The sequence below is a fragment of the Sturnus vulgaris genome, chromosome 4, assembly GCF_052056855.1.
Source record: "Sturnus vulgaris isolate bStuVul1 chromosome 4, bStuVul1.hap1, whole genome shotgun sequence".
NCBI lineage: Eukaryota > Metazoa > Chordata > Aves > Passeriformes > Sturnidae > Sturnus > Sturnus vulgaris.
The window spans coordinates 62813374-62830992 of NC_142246.1; the positions used below are offsets into that span (position 1 = coordinate 62813374).

General features: G+C 39.4%; 1 protein-coding gene across 7 annotated transcripts in view; it reads right to left on the reverse strand.

Moving 5' to 3' along the window:
- Positions 1-17295, reverse strand: part of WDFY3 (WD repeat and FYVE domain containing 3) — a 120611-nt gene extending 103316 nt beyond the window's left edge. For all 7 annotated transcript variants that reach the window (XM_014878964.2, XM_088164100.1, XM_088164098.1 and 4 more), the window contains exon 1: positions 17201-17295. The gene's annotated coding sequence lies outside the window, so the exon portion shown is untranslated. The remainder of the gene's footprint in view (positions 1-17200) is intronic.
- Positions 17296-17619: the final 324 nt, after the last annotated feature.

Here is a 17619-nt window from a genome sequence, read left to right on the forward strand (position 1 = left end):
CTCCATATATTAAGACCACCAACAATGAAATACTCCACAGAATTGCAATGCCTACATCTCACTGCTTAAGCACAGCCAAAAAACCAAAGGTCAGTAACAGCTATATTCAAGAGCAGAAAGTGCCTTGCAGCAAGAAACTTAAAGAACTTAATCATTTAAATTATCAAGAGGTTACCATGGAGGGTCAATTAATAAAAGGAGAAGTGATGATTTCAAAGGTGCTGTAATTAGAGTAACGAAGGGAAAGTAGACATTACTGAAGAACTCCACCCCAAAGATTAAATTGCGATGAAAGACTGTAGCTGGATGCCAAAACCAGGAAAATAACATCAATAACAAACTGGAGCTATGCTTGTAAAAGTGAAGGCAATTAACTACCAATAAGAAATATTAATAGAAGAAAAATATTCTAACCCAAGAAAGAGATACCTTTCTGGAACATGTTCATAAAACACATTCATAAAGTATTTTACTAACACATAGTAAAACATTAGGAACTAATGCTATTGAACATTTTGATTCCATGCAAAAAATAATAAATGAAATGAGAAGTCATCAAAAAAAGCTAAGCTAAGTTACAAGCCAGCAACTGTCAGTCCATGCTGGAAATGTGCACTGGCTGTGCACAACTGAAGGAAAATTAGATACAATTGAATGTTGTCTTTTGGCATATCATCTCAATGAAATAACATAGGTAAGAATTCGAATCAGCACTAATGATGCAGCTAAAAATAAAACAACACTGTTTCCTCCAGAAACCCACGGCTCTTCCCAAATTTCTCAGTTCAGGGATGCTACTCTTGATGTAACAGGTAAACTAACAGACTACCACATCTGAGCTCAAAAGACCCAAACCTTCACTGCCTAAGCAGCAAGAAAAAAGCCTGCATCTTCTTTTTAATAAAATATTTTAAAGACCATATTTTTAATTTCTTTTTATGATTCATGAAATGTTGAGAACTTTCATAACCACCCAAAATTCATACTGTCATCAAATCCATGACTGCTGCGGACTTCTGCTCATGTGGCCAATTTTTCTTTAAAATTCTATTGTTTTATTCACCCTAAGCACACACCTAAAATAGAAATTTACATTGGTTCAGCCACACACATGTAATTATAGATCTGACAATTTTTGTATAGTCAGAGAAGTCCAAATAAATGTTACACACTATTTTCCTGGTCTACAGGAGCCTACTGGGATGGCATTTTGCAGCTGTGATGTATTTACCTCCAGCAGGGCAGTTAACCCCAAGGAATGACAAATGCAGAGAACAATGAAAATAGTCCTCACTTCCCCAGTGAAGTCATGGTCCCTCCTGTCTATTCCCTACATACAAGCAGGTATTCAACCTCAACATAAAAGACTAGGCAGAGAGGAGAGGAGAAAGGATGTAACATAAATAACATCCCCCATTAATTACCTTTTTTTTCCCCAGAAGTAACTGAATTCCAGAGTAGATACTACTTCTGGAATTATTCCAGAGTTGTCTCCTACTGTGTTTCTCTCCTATTAGACAAAAATGCTAGTGTAGGCTCCAGGCATTGTTATCTGAAATATACTGCATGTGAAAGCTGAAAGAATTTCTGTGATTTATTTTTGCCTGCCCAAATCCAGTGATATTTTCTCTGATTATCACAGCACAGATTATCTATGGGAAGAGAGCTGGTGGCTCTGGGACCTCCAGCATTAGGCCCAAATCTTAGATACGTGAAAGTGAACAGTGAAAGAACAAGTTGCTACTTTGTCCTGTACAAATATTTTGACTGAGGTTTTCTTTGTTTTGAATTAGAAAGAAGAGAAAGCACTACACCTAAACCTTTTTCTATAAACAAAAAGTATCTAGAAAAAAGGGTTTTCCTGCTCTACTAAGTGAAAGCATCTGCACAATCCTCGGTCAGTTGAACCCATCACATGAGACTTGAATTCAGCATTAAGACATGGCAGACCCTTTAATGTCAAAAATGAAAAGATTCCAGTATTTTCAGTAACAGTCATTTCACCTGTTCACAACTGCTTGTTTATAGCACATGACAATCAAGCACCCTACACAGTAGTTAACAGAAGCAAACTCAAAAGTTAGGGAACACCTGTCTTGTAAACAATTGTAGAGCTTGAATTTGGCCTGGCTCTGCACATGCATTGCAGTAGAGTCTTAAACTGCACTCACTTCCTACAGTCCCCAAAGAGCCTCTTGCCTCTCTCAGCTTCATGAGCAGCTGCTCAGTATTTTGCTACTTCATCCCTCTGAGCATGATGCTACACCTTGGTTCCTACAACCTGGACTGAAAGGCTGCTCTGCACACCCAGCAGTGCATTTCCTCAGGGATTCTTCTGCCCCACTCAGCCCTTCCAGATCAGAATGCATCACAACTAATAAAACAACTTCCTTCCACAGATAGGCCCCACAGCATGGGCATTGCAACAGCCTCAATATCCACACAATGAACACACACAACCTCCCTTATGCTAAAATTGATGCTGTCTAATAATACAGTATCTATTTGAAGCTACTTTGGAGAGCAGCTAATCCTACAATCTTTCTGCTTGCTTGCGTTGTGTCCTGTAGAGACCAGCTGATGTCCTTCTCCTCTCAGCTTGTGATCTCAGAGCTAAACACCCAGTACACAAAGAATGCAATTAGAGGGCAGCTCCAAAAACCTCAAGAGGAGTTTTGTGGAATTGGTAAGGACAGAAACCTGTTCTCAGCACAGGAGTCTCTTCCCTGCCTTGCATTCCCTCTTCTGGTATGAACACCCCACTGATGCTCCATATTCTTGACTACACAGCTCTGATAAGATTCTTCCCCCAACAGGTCCAAGCAGGCACACTCCTCACAGGGAACCCGAGTTGGACATTCCAGCTGTGGAGTGTTTGGCTTTTTTAAGCTGAGGAAGAAGTTAGAAGCTATTCTGAAAAAGTAAACTAAGCAAGTGGAAGTTCTATGAGACAGCCCCACAGTGACAGACACGTGGTTTATCAGGAGGGTTGAAGCATTTCAGCCTATTGTACCCACCTTCTGCTACTAGAGCTAAAAATGTGAATTAACGGCAGTTGCAGAGCATCATGTTCTGTATGGACCGAAACTAAAATAAGACACTTGATGAGTAGATTACACACATGCACAATAAAACCACTGCTCTTGTAATAAACATTACAGTTTTCTCTTAGTGGTAGAAGGAGAAGAATCTCCATGTAAGGAGAAATGAAGCAAGCAGTGAAAGCACAGCATAAGCATTCTCACTTTAAAAACAGCCCTTTGTTTTTTTCCACAGGCTGTCAGATGGCTGCACATTTCCCCATGAGCATAAGCAAGGCTGACCCATTTGAGCAACTCTGATATAAAGCCATTCCCCAAGGTTCTTCACTTTTCTGTTAAATTTATATGGGAATCCCACAAGCTGAACCCATGAGATTCTCTAGAAGTTTCACTGGAGTTAGGATAAGAGCTAACTTACACCCTTCAAAATATTTTAAAGTGTTTTCTACTGTTAGTGGAAGCTGTTGCAAAAATGATCATGAATTACGTTACAGAAAATACCAACAACTTACAAAGCTCAAAGACAGACACTGCAAGAAAAACACAACACACACACACATAATCATTAATACAAGTTAGGGTATGATAATGTATGGGTAATACTACTACAGCTATCAAAACATTTGTGAAGAAAAAAAAAGTAGACAGAAGCTGCATGAGACACACTGATTTTCACAATAGCTATTACAGGTCCGAACTGTGCATCTGGTTTCAAAAGGATGTTATTTAAATAAGCAACTAGGTAATTATCTGCTTAGTAATTACAGTCACAAGTGTTTCTCCAGGCACTATATTAGTATTACATCAGCAGCTTAGCAGTGAAACAGGAATCAACTTCTTTCTTTGCAGATTACAATGGGACACCAGTCCACACCTCCACCTTGACTATCTCAGGAAAATGAAATTGAAGTCGTCTTGCTATAATCAATCACAGAAGTTCACTGGGATCATTAAATTCCATATCTGTTAGTTCCCTCCCCACTAGGTCTGTTACTTCTTTCCTGAATTTCAGATTCCGTGCCCATGTAGTTAATACTAACATTCAGAAGATGACCACCAATATGCACTATTCAAAAGGACATTGTCTGGCCTTCAAAGGAAACAATAAAGAGCTGTTACTGGCTAGATACACATCCATTTGTGCTTAGAAATGAGCAGGAATAAAAAATTCTCTTTGTAGACAAAAACATCAGCAGGAGGGGAAGAGAGGAACACAACTACTTCCTCCCATTCCCTTCCCCCCCACCAGTCCTGCCACCAAACACAAAACAACTACTCACACACAAAGAAAATCATGCACAAGCAAGCTGTGCTGCTGAAAAGGATGCCATGAGCTCTCCCTGACAGACTGAACTGGCACACACGTTTTTGGGGAATGTTGCCTGGTCCCTGGAAGGGAGAGCCTGAAGCAAATCTCATACTCTACCCCAGTAATAAAAGTGCCTATTCCCATACTATGATTTCCCCTTGTTAAACATCCAGTCATCTGGCTGAAACAGGAACTATTTCATTGAGAAATCCCCCCAACAGGAAAACACCACCAACTCCTACTCCACCTTTTGTATTGCTAAGTATCATTAATGAAGTTAAGGAAGGGGTGCAGGCAAAGATTTGCAAGGTCACACTATTATTTCAAGGTCATGACTTGTGTGTGTATGGTTCGGTTTTTCCTCCTTTGCACGGAAGTAATTCAAAACTTACCTTGAGGAATGTTATGTTACCACCTAAAAACTTAATCTTGGCTTTTTTAGATGAGCAGAGGAGCTAATACTGGTCTGTTTCTGCTGCTTGAGGTGTCTCAGTTCACAGGGTAGTACCCGAACCTGAGAATTCAATGCAGCTATTTTTTGCTTTAACACCTCTAAAAAAAAAACAAACAAAAGAAAAAAGTCTTGCTATCCTGATTCAGGACATGTTTTTCCTGTTCTCTGAACTCCAGTCAAATGACAGCTAAAGATACAATTTCTCTGTTATTGACAATATTAGAAATGCTATTCTTATGCTCAATCTGACTTTAATGCCTTGAAATCTCTGCAAACAAAAATTCCTAATGCTTCAACAAATATGAAGAACTTTAGTAACCGTTTATTGAGAAAGATGAAGATATAAAACATGGACTATCAGTCGTCTTCTTCCATTTCCCACAAATTATTCATGATAATGACACATAATAGCAAGTGCTGATAGAGTAGATTTCCTGTGGTTTGTACCCTCCTGAAGGTTAATGTTTTATATTCAGTGTAAAAGGACAACAATTAAATAACAGTGATACTTTTGACCTATGCTGTGGGGATAGAGGAGAGCTGTCCTGCTAAAGACTAAGAATACACATATTCTTACTTAATAATAACTTAAATGAAAGTGACCTTTAGTTATATCAACTTCTGCACTTCATTTTGTTCAAATAAGAAAACAAAGTACTGCTTTTGACTTCTGGAAATAGCCTATTCTTTTCCTGACTTACTGTGTAAAGCTTATCTAGAAGATAACTGTCCCTGCATTGCTTTAATAACCACATTTCCCAAAATTACTTGCACTACTATAACAAAATATTTCCAGGCTACAAACACTTCTTACGCCACCTCCAAAAAATAAAGCCTGTAAGACAAAATATTAAATGAAAATAGTGTATAGTACTTCTCCAAACCACAGCTGAAGTTGCACCACTTTTTTCGTTGCTATTTCTGTACAAGAAAAGCACAGACAACTCTGATACCTCAAGAGCAGTCCCGCCATCCAGACTGCCCTTGGGACTGAAGAGCCTGCTTCAGCATCACTGTTCAGAGCAATAGCACAGAACAAGAGGTACCTGGCATGAAGCACTGCCCATGCACAGGTGGAAGCAAAGGATGTGACTGCAATCATTGCTCCCAGACATCTGAGGATAGTGTACAAAACTCACACTTGGATGAAACAGAAGGGACCTACCAGTTACTTTTATAAGAGTAAAGATGAGACTGTACAAAGAAGCAAATGTGTCTCACCTTTTCCTACAAGGAACAAATCTGTCCACACTGCATCTAGAATGTGATTTTTGGCTGGATGATGATAATTCCACTTCCTACATCTTTATTTAGCACTCATTATGATCTGTCATCGCCATGAACTCAATTCTCAGTACTGCTTTTCTTTAAGGAAGCCTTTAACACGATTTAAAGACTTCCATTTTCTCTGCTCAGTAATAAAGTGATAACCAAGCTAAAGAATTGAAAATGCTGAAAAAGCAAACTGCCAGAAAGCTCAAATATAGGCTATTTAGACTGGAGACACATTGATTTAAGGTGTCTGCCTTTATACACTTTACATCTTCTTCAACTAAAATGAAAGGTGAATTCTTATTTTGTCTTGAACTATCACACACAATCCTGAGAACCAAAAGGTAAATCTGCTGTTGTAAGCATTTGAACAGGTACATCCACCACTTGTTTAAAACCAGCTTTTGAAAAAGGTCAGGGGAACTGAATGAGTAATTTTGACTTTTCAGAAATGAAATATGAATATGAATGAGTATTTCATCCAACTAGGAGGAACAGAAAACCTCATCTTTGAGGTATCTGTAACAGATGGTCATTCATCTTTTCATAAAACAAGATCAAGAAACATCATCCAACCAATCCTAAGGCTATCAGAAATTCATATTCGACTGCTGGGTTTTACACACCTTCATCTCTGAATTTCAATGCAAAGTCTTAAACCACCTCATCTTCATATAAACACAGATCTGGTCTCCAAAACCAGTTAGGTTTGCTAGCCATCAAAGAAGGTGAAAAATTTCATATCTCAAACTGTTCTTGCTCCATGGTATCTGCTTATGTTGGAGACAAAATACAGTATTTATACCAGAAAAAGGTTTCCAATTATTTGTACAAGGCACAAATATATTGCCATTGCAAGGCTGAGGACCAAACAAAACTTTTCATGTGTAAAAGAAGCCTTTCTGGTTCACAAGATGAGGAACAGTCATTCCAGAAAATAAATCCATCTTGCCACGTTTCATTACCCCTAATCATCAGTTACAGTGAAGATCAAAGTACAGGGCTCTATACAGGTATTATGTTAGAAAGGAAACACCTGCATTAGCACCTTCAGGTGCTTCATTCATAGACATCCAGGCTCCAAGAAACCATCTGCCCATGCTTGTGCAATCATACCACTGAGGCGTTTTTTCCACTCCTTTGACCTGTTCCAGTGTGGTCTCAAAGCCAGCAATCCAGTAAAGTCTGAACTGACTCTGGACATACAATTCATCCTCTACTCAAGGAATGCAAAGGACATTTTTTTACCAGAAAAATATGCTACCGACGAGACAAAAATATGTGTAACACAAAAATCCTGACAGGCAGAAAAGTCCAACTTGGCTGGAGCAGACACAAAACATGACAAAAATAGAGACATTTCTCACCAACATGTATTTTTGAAACATGTATTTATAGAAAAAATGATGCCTAGTAAGTTAACAGGTTTTGGACTGAGGAATCAAATTCTGTTCTTCAGTGTAACCAGTATGAATACATTATAAATCCAGCAGATTGCTTTTGGAACCTAAAATTTGTCAGATTAGTGCTAATCTGGAACTTTGTAACTGGACATTTGAGATGAGGATGATCCCCATTCATATCTGGTGGTTGGAAAGACAGTATATAAGCAAACTCAAATTATCCTGCAAACCTGTATTGACTGCTATAAACACCCAGAGCTGAAAAACACATCGAGGAAAAGTAAATACTGAAACATCATTTTGGTTTTGAACATATGTTGGCAGAGTTGAAACATCTCAGAAACATTTGCACCTCAGCAAAATCATCTGAAATGGAGGAATCAATCAGAACATTTTATTGGAAGCTTATGAACCAACTAACTAATGCAGCATTAGGAAAAATATGCAGAATACCACAGAGATAGGTAACAACTGGCTAAAAAAACTCAAACCAAAACAGAACAGACTATTTTCTTAATTAATATTCTTGGAGAGCAACTTGTAATTGAATTCTTGAAGTATTCTGTGGTAAAATATCTTGAGCATCTTTGAATGCTGGTTTTCTTGTTTTGTTTTTGTTTTGTTTTCAAAAGGCCTAAATAAACTGATTTGCATTAATTGGACAAACAGAATAGTAGTTCCAACCCATTGGGAATAGAGCAGAAGTGAAATTTTAGCTTGATGACCTGAACTGCATGGCAATGACTAAATCATTAAATTCAGGAGAGAAAATTCTGGTAAGAAGTCCCTAGAAAACAAAACAAAAAAAAAAGGTGAGAGGATGAGAGGGGAGGGGACACAGAAAAAAAAAAACAAAAAGGGAAAATAATCTGGGATCTGAAGATACAAGTATGTGCTTGGTTGGCATGCAGACACCAACAAATGCATAGGAATAAAAACACTGTCCTGGAGAGTGGCTCTTGCATTTGCAGTAAACAAGCAAAGCAAAAAAGCCTTCCTAGGAAAGTTACTACATTCGAATCGGTCGTGAAACAATGAGCCATCACCAAGAACAGGGAAGAGTGCTTTGGTCTATTCATCTTTCCAAGTAATGGGGAGTGGAAGGGTGCAGTGGAAAGATGGGGAAGGAAACCAGCAAAACAGGAACAGGAGAGCCTGTACATCCTCACAGAAAGGCCATACAGGAAGCAAGTAGCCCAAACAGGGCATGTTCAGTAATGACAATAGTGACAATAGCACGGTTCTCATATTTAAATAAAAAAGTCACTGAATTTTTTAAAGAGGTGCGTGGTTCCCATTTGTGGTGCTGGTGGTAGGGGGTTTTCTTCTCAACGTCAATTTAAAAGCAAAAACTTCCTGCAGCCATGTGAACCAGCCATTTGTACACGGAAAACATTTCTTTTGCCTTTAGGAAATTTGCATATGAAGGAGCAGTAAGTAGAAGCCCATTACCTGTAAAATTTGTCTCCATAGAGCCACCCTTGTTTCTAACAACACAGATAAGAAAAACAACAAAATGATCCTACCAGCACATGTTTGGCTGATGTAATAAAATTCCTCTCTCTGCTACCATCGAGGCAGAAAGATTGCAACAAAAACAGCAGCGTATCTGCATTTAAATCAGCATTAAAGCCTGGGCACAAATGCTTGTTTATTTCTGAAGCAATAGGAAGTAAATAAGGATGAATAATCCCAATGTTTTAAGCTGCATGTTCATAGTATTCCTAAGTGCAAAACAAAATACAACAGCCTAAGACCTTATAATTAGCAATTCAGTCTAGAGATGAATAGAAAAGCAGCAGAAGTACTTGCATACACGTATCTACTGTCTGACATTAGGATGGTCCAAAGGCATCCACTGAGCTCCACTGGACTCAAGTTCTGCATACCATACAGTACAGAACCAAAGGACCAGGGTTGGAAAAGACCCTTAAGATCATCAAGTCCAATCTCTAACCCAGCACTGCCAGGTCCACCACTAAAACATGTTCCCAACTGCCTCATCTGCACATCTTTTAAATACCTCCAGGGATGGTGACCGGAGCAGCCTCTTCTCTGGGTAGCCTCTTTCAAGGCTTGAAAAAGCCTTCTGTGAAAAACTTTTTCTTAATATCCAGTCAAAGCCTTCCCTTTGAGGGGAAAAACTTGAGGACATTTGATGTCTGGGGCCAATGGGATCCTGGGATGCATGCAGCAGACTGGGGGAGGTGATCCTGCCCCACTACTCAGTCCTAGTGAGGCCACATCTCGAGTGCTGTGTTCAATTCTGGGCTCCTTAGGACAAGATAGACAAGGAGCTGCTGGAGAGGGTGCAGAGGAGGGACACAGATGATGAGGGGTCTGGATCACCTCTCATGTGAGGAGGAACTGTGGAAGCTGGACCTGTTTAGTCTGGAGAGGAGAAGACTGAAGGGAATCTCATTAATGCCCATAAATATCACAAAGGTGGGTGCCCAGAGAATGGTGCCAGACTCTCTGGCAGTGCTCAGTGACAGGATGTGGAACAACGGCCATAAAATAAAACACAAGAAGTTCTCCTTAACATGGAGGAAGAATTCCTTCACACTGAGGGTGGCAGACCCCTGGAACAAGCTTCCCAGGGAGATTTTGGAGTCTCCCTCTCTGATAACATTCCAAATCCACCTGGATGTGTTACTGTGTCACCTGCTGCAGATGACCCTGCCTTGGCAGAGGGATTGGACTGAATGACCTCCAGAGGTCCCTTCCCACCCCAAAGATTCTGAGATTTCTTCTCATCCTGTTACTTGGGACAAGAGACTGACACCCACCTCACTAGCACCACCTCTCAGGTAGTTGCAGAGAGCAGTAATGTCCTCCCCAAGCCTCTTTTTCCTCTGGCTACACAATCCCACTTCCCTCAGCTGCTCCTCCTAAGAGGCACCACCACTGGGAGAAACAGTAAAGATTCCTATGCTTTGTGTAACTAAGCAAGCATTGTAACAATGGGAGAAAAGTACTGTCTTTTCTCCTCACCTTCCCTCTCTTCTCCTTCTACTTCCCCTGACTGACCCCTCTCTGTTGGGTGGCAGAAGATCCTCTGGGGATGACAAAATAAAAAAGCATAAAAGCAATTCAAATAAAAGCAGATAAAAGACAAATAAAAGCAATTCAACCCCTCTCAGTCTCATCTTCAAACACCTGAGGATTGCAAGTAGAGCTAGATTATGTCTTGGGTTCCCAGCCTGATTTTGGATCCAGCTCTACCAGACTGCACATGGAAACACTTCTCAGGAGCCTCACATGGAGCAAAGAGTAAAGACAAAAGGGCTGATTGTGAATCTCTCCTTACAGAAAACAGCTCTAGCTCCCCAGTAACACAAGAGAACAGTGCTCCCAGAACACTGTCCTGCAGAGAAAGCCTGGGACAGATCCAAGGCAGAACTGAGCTGTATAGATTTAAAAGTAGCCCATCAGCGCTACAAGGTTTCCATCCCCAGCAATGAATGTGTCAGATAAAGGATTAAAGGGGAAAAAATAAAAGAGGGGAAAGACAAAATACTCCCAACAAAATAAACACTTAACAAGAAAAAACACAAACCTACAAAGCAGACTAAAACTCTAGATTTTTAAAGCAATATTAATTACTCAAATGAATGGATTCTTCCAGTTCTCCAGGGAAAATTTTTTTCAATGGCATACTTATTAAATGACCAAAGTGGGTGTAGATATTCTTGTATATTAAAGTTGGTATCTCTCATAAAGGGTAAAAGCAGCAACATTTTAGAAAACCCATACTTATTTTGCTTGTTTTTGATTGCCAATAAAGAGGTGGATATATTTACTATTTACCGTAACTACTTCCAAAACTTTTTTTATTTTTCTTTTCACTACTCATGTTCTAGCCCTTCTTGGCGATAGTTCCAAAATAAAAGCTGTATTTCACAGTGAAATAATGATTTCTCAACACCAGTTTTCATTGTATTACAAGATTAAACAGGACAGCTAGAAATCCCTCCAAAAGTGAGTTTCTTTTATTCAAAGGGAAAACATGAAGCCTATAGCACTGAAGAGCCAGTGAAAATACTATTTTCTCCAACTTTGTTAGATTTCTTAGAACATGTGTAACATAACTCGATAACAAGCTTGCTTCACAGCACAACTACTACATTCAAAGCTCATATTAGCTGTATTTTGAAAACTTCCCATGTGAGAAACTAAAAGAAATTATTTTCTTCCTTAGCTGGGATGATAAATGTAAACTACCTACATTAGACTTATTTCTCTAGAGCCAACATCCTAAACACGGAAAATTATGCACTGGTACATTACTCATTTCATTCAAAAATATCACTAGATTTTGAATAAATCTCTGCTCAATCTCAGCTTTGGTAACAGCAAGATTGACAATAAGAGACAACTTCACACGTGCTAGTCATGGAATTAAATTTTTGTCTGGAGGGGAAAAGTATCATGCAAAGAAGTAAGAGTAGCTGGGATTCATTTAGGTCTCATCCTACCTTGAATTCTTGAAGTTCAGTGCCAGCATCTTTGTTTTCAAGCCCTCCCCGTGTAAGACAGTAGAGGCAGGAGACAAGCTCCCGTGCCTCCAAGGCACTGCCAGCCCTTGGTCAGTAAACATCGCTGCGGCACAGTCAGGCGGCTCTGCCCCCCGCGCCGGCTGTACCAGCGCCCAGCCTGAAGGGATTGAGAGCCAGGAGCAGCAGCTGCTCCCTCCAAGGGAAAGGATCCCTCCTCCTTGCAATGCACAGGCCACAGTCACTGACACAGCTGCTTCACAAAGAATAAATCAAAATCACACAAGCGCCGGATCAAGATGAAAAACTGCGCGCTCGAGCAAAACGACATCTGGTCGGCAGCGCAGTCACTGCAAAGGAGAATGATGTACCATGGCTTGCAAATTAATTTGCAGGATGACATTTTCCTGCCTCTCTTATCTCACAGGAAAGTAAATATGTTTCAATTTTGGTTACAGTAGAACTAATTATTCTGGGGGGAAATTAAAATAAAGGACAAGAGACACTCCTTAGTAGAATCTAGATCAGATGCAATGTGGATTTTCTTGATAAGCTCTTCTGCTTTTCAGGGGTTTGTTGTTTTGTTGTGTTTTTTTAATACTGTTTACTATTCTAGCTTGCTATGCTACTTTCATGCACAGCACCATACAATTTAGAACTGCCAGGTGTTTTGTTCCAATAACAAAAACTATTCAGAAGTGGTAGTATTTTCTAAGGAAATCCATTATGTTATCCAAACTCGTATGTTATGTCTCACCACTACACTTGCCCTTTCCCCTAGTAATAACCAAGTGTATAGAAAACAAATTATGATTGAAGCTGCAGTTCTCTGAAAAGAATTCTCCCAGAATAAGACTCAAATGACTACAGAGGCACTGCTTTCCAACTAAATGTATCCCAGAAGAGAACATCCACTTAGTAAAAGCACAAGTACTGACATGGAGTTTATTCACATTTTTCCTTGGATTCACCTACACATACACACAATACTCACAACAAAGGAAACAGACTTCCTTGCTGGAGGAAAAAACATCAAGAAGAAAACAAAAAAAGAGACAGCAACTGTCTATCAAATGCACTGTAACATCATTTACAGATACAAAAATCACTGGGTAGTTATTTAAAGCAAGTCCTTGCTTCTGCAGTACATCTGTGAAAGAGTATGGGCTCACTTAGATGACCCTGCACTGTGCTTGGCTGTTTCTGGATGCAAAGAACCAGGGGAGGGAACTTGCTCCCCACAAGAGACAAAACAAGACTTTTTCAGTACTACCCCTTTTCTCTGGTTTTGTGTTCCGTTTAAGCTTTGACAGTAAGCAGTGTACAGAACGAGGATAACTACTCTTGTTCATTTTTAAGACAAACACAATGCAATAAACAGAGCTAAATCCAGCAATATACTGACAAACAAAGGTACATGAAAGAATTAGGTAAATAAATGCCCAATACTAAGATCTAATTGCAACAATAGTATCGCAGCAAAGGCTTCTTCTATTATACATCCATATATTCCTTCACAATTTTATCATATATTTTTTAAATTTGATTTTACTTCTGTCTTTTCTTACGGTGATCTTTTAGCAACACCAAAGAATAAACAGTACTTCCAATATACTCTCACTGCAACATAGGCAGGTGGTAGCCCACTTCTGTACGATTATTTCCTCCCTTACAAAAATTGCTGCACATCAGTTTCATCTCCCAGCACTTTGAACAGTTATTCTTGCATCTACAGGAATGTGCCTTTGAGATTTCTCCCAGGCAGCTTCTTGAAATTAAAATCAAACAAGGAAAGCTCTAAAACTAGGTTTACTGTGCCTCCAGTTTGTTTTAATTCATAGGACTTAAAAGGTCTTTCCAAGGGACTGCCTAAGGCTTGCCTTTCACAGACTATCACTTATCAGCAGTGGCTCTTCCAATATCCCCCCTCCCTTTGGGACAGAAGATGGGGCATGAAATTTCCACAGCATTCCTGTAATTCCAATTACACCACTGGTGCACCACTCTCTGCTGCTAAGGTGTACCTTCTTAATTTGTAGTTTTGCTAGAAAAACATTCGCTAGGATACCAAGGAGAAAGCCATACCCCAAGAAGTCAGGAAAACAGCAGCAGGGATCACAGAAACAGAACAGCATCCCCATAGAGATAACCTAAATAGAGATTTTTTTCTTTTTTGCCTCACTGTGCTTCACATCCATAAGAAACTATGGCATCACAGATGGGAACATGTCAAAAGGAGTTTTAGGCATTAATCTATTGCTAGCAAAAATTACTGACCCAGTGTGAAATATTGGTGTTTATCTCTAAGGAAGCCATGAAATGAATCTTCCATGATAACCTGACAACTATGAGAAGAGCATTGTGTATATAAGAACATGGCACACAAAAACCCCTTTCTATCACAGGGAATTTAAAACAAAGATTCTCTGACACCATCCCAAGACAAAAATTATTTCCATATTTCATATCTTATTCTACAAAAAATTCTTAAGAAATATGGTCACTCCTCCCTACTCACACATTTTCTCCCTGTGGCAGAATAAAGAAACTGTTACAAATAAACACTTCTTTTCAAGTTCTAGGTTTCAGTGCTGCAGTTTTCTAAACGATAGAAAAGTTCCACAAGCTGTGCTGTGAGTGTTGGAAGAGGCCATCCAACACAGTAAACTCAGCATAATTAGGTTATACACACTGACTGAGTTCTTGTGGTATAACAAATAAACACAGGGTGAGTCAGGTCAAGCCAATACACACACACTGCTTACCCCAGTGACAAACAGCTTCATATCAACACGCTGGGCTGCCCATTCTGTCCACTCCCAAACTGACATCATCTGCACAGCTCGTAAGTAAATGCTACTCCACATACTAAAGTCTAAATCATGGGTGTCATTGACAAATCCAACCACGACAAGCTAGGATGGAAGCCTACTTCTAACATCTTTCCAAGTGATCCCAAACCCCTATTAAGTGCTCCACAGAACCATTTTTAATAAATTTTGTTCCTGCAATATAGTAATTTAAGGATGATCCCATTTAAAAAAAAACCAAAACACTGCACATATTACACTCAAAAGAACATCCTTCAAAACGTTATACACTTCTATCCCTTGCCTCTCTTATATGCACTAATCTAATTCATCTGTCAAGGAAGCAAACAAATCAGTTTGACACCATTTTCTCTCTGGCAAACTTATGTTGGTTGGCTGTCTTCCCTTATCTCATTATCTCCTGTGTGCTCATAAACTGCATCACAGTTTTTATTATTATCCATGTAGCTGCAGGTAAGTCATTCCACAGCTGGAAAGAAACTCAAAGTGGCCCCATGGAGAGCTCAACCAAATCAAATGTAGCAGGCTCGGGTCTGAAAGGAACATAACCACAACCCTAAAACCAAGCTGTTAAGCTCTGCCAGTTCTTGCATGTCCTCAGAACTGGAAGAACAGGATGCATGAAGTGCCAAGGAAATATTTCCTACATAAGTATCTGAACAGCAGATCGGGACTCTAATAAGTCTTCACAGATTCATAAAATAGTCTGCATTCAACAGGCTTCTTGAAACCAACTGCTTTCACTAAGTCAAGAGGGAGACTAACACGAGAGATAAATCTTTCATCTTCTTTTATTCTCCATAAAGTAGTATATATGTCTCGAAAAATCTAAACACAATAGGTTAAAAGGAGCTGGATATTTTCTATTAAAGTAAAAAAAAAAAAAAAAAAAAAGGCATGTTTCTGTCAGACCCCCTTGTGGAAAAGTTTGTGTTTTTTGTTAATGAATAAAACATTGGAAACAAAAGCAGCAGCACAGAGCTAGAATGATAGCATTGATGTTGGAGTGCAGGATTTCACATAGAAGGATGTGCTTGGGGATTTCTGTCTCTCTATATGCTTTTGTTAAATTATAAGTCATACCTCACCCTTGAACACTTGATAACTCTCGGTTTTATATGAAACAAGATAAAGATGGTGAGAATGCATCAGTGACTAAAGCTCTTGATAAGAAGTGGCAGCACTTGCAGTTGTTGAGCTCTACATGCCTCAAAGAGTGATGCCAACTAACATTTCCTTGTCTTTCTCCACTGGGTCACCTCTTCACTTTCAGTGTCTGTGACATACTGCAGCCTTTTTTCAGCTGGGTTGTTTTTCTTTTTGCTCCAAACGGGTCTGTATGTCAAAGGGTATCCTAGCAAAGCCTGGACATTACTCTTCAGTAGCCACACCACACACACCACCTATGCCTGTAAAGTAAGCTAACAAAGTTTAGATTCCTTTACAGTAAGCCAGACAGATTTAATAGATTTTTAACTCAACTGCTCCTATAGAAATTCACCTCTTTGCTTTAGGAGCACCTCAACAGGCCTACCTCTTCCCTCTCCCCCTCCCACTACCCCATCTGATTTTACCTGCTACATTCATTTTTCATCAGCAAAACCAAGCCTTACTGAATTTAACAGTTATACTATATATAGATATGTATGTTATAAAGCTTTTTTTACTTCACTAGTTAAAAAGTAATCCACTCACTAGGTGATAAATTTATTTAATCCCTGCCAGCTTTCCAAACCAAATGGAAGTAAACTAGACAATGTTCTAATTGCAAAAGGAAGCCTCTTGTAGGCCATAATATTTGTAGCAGGACTATGGAGCTCTGGGGAGAAAACATTCAGAGCAAGCAGTCTATACAGTTTGTACAAAGCCAAATAAACTAGGATATAACACTGAAATACAAGTCACTTGAGGCAGAAGTAGAGGTAACATTACCTCTGTGTGCATACAGAATGGACCTTTCCTAGCCTGTCAATTCTACTGGAGATCAGGAGCATTCTTCTCTCAAAGTAAAAATGAGAGACTTGAGAAATTCAGAGAAGAACCAAGCACTACAGTCTCATGTATTATGATCATTCTTACCTTTCTTTTTTTTTCCAACTTATTGATTAAAACCTCCAAGTTTAATGCAGCTTGTCTCTGAGCATGCATCATACCCACACAACTTTCTGTGACCATCCAGCAACGTATTTCCACAGCATCTCCACAGATAAACAGAATCCTAAATTTTGTTTGGGTAGAGCAATTTTAAGCTGACTGTGTTCTGACAGTGCCTGAATTAACTCCCTTTCTGTGACAGGCAAATGAACTGCTTCACATAGAATTTATTGAAGAGTGTGCCAATTACAAATCAAAAGGCAATTTCCACAAAAGCTCTTCAACATTCACATCACTAACCTCTACAGCATTCCTGGGATCAGGGCAAACAGCTTCAAGAGAACAGGGCCCATTCCTTTCCGAGGTTTCTCTTCAACACCAAAGCTGCTCTCTCACTAGGTAAAAGAGAAAAAGGTTAGAATACAAATGTGACAATAAAGTTACAGAGCTCTGCTCTTCTGAAATGAAAGAGGAGTCATTCCTATGACAACTGGACTTTCAGAAACTAAGAAATCTTTTAAATAGCTCTGGGAAAAGGAACTGTAACAAACTAGAAACTGACACACAGCAGTATTTCTCTGATTAAATGATACTCACTGAGAGCACGTGAACTGCTAAAAGAGTTAATAAAAAGTGCAAACCCAGTAATTAATGCACTGACAGCCCGTGATCAGCAAGAGCATCTCTCTGAGGAACCAAGTGATTTCTCATCATTACAG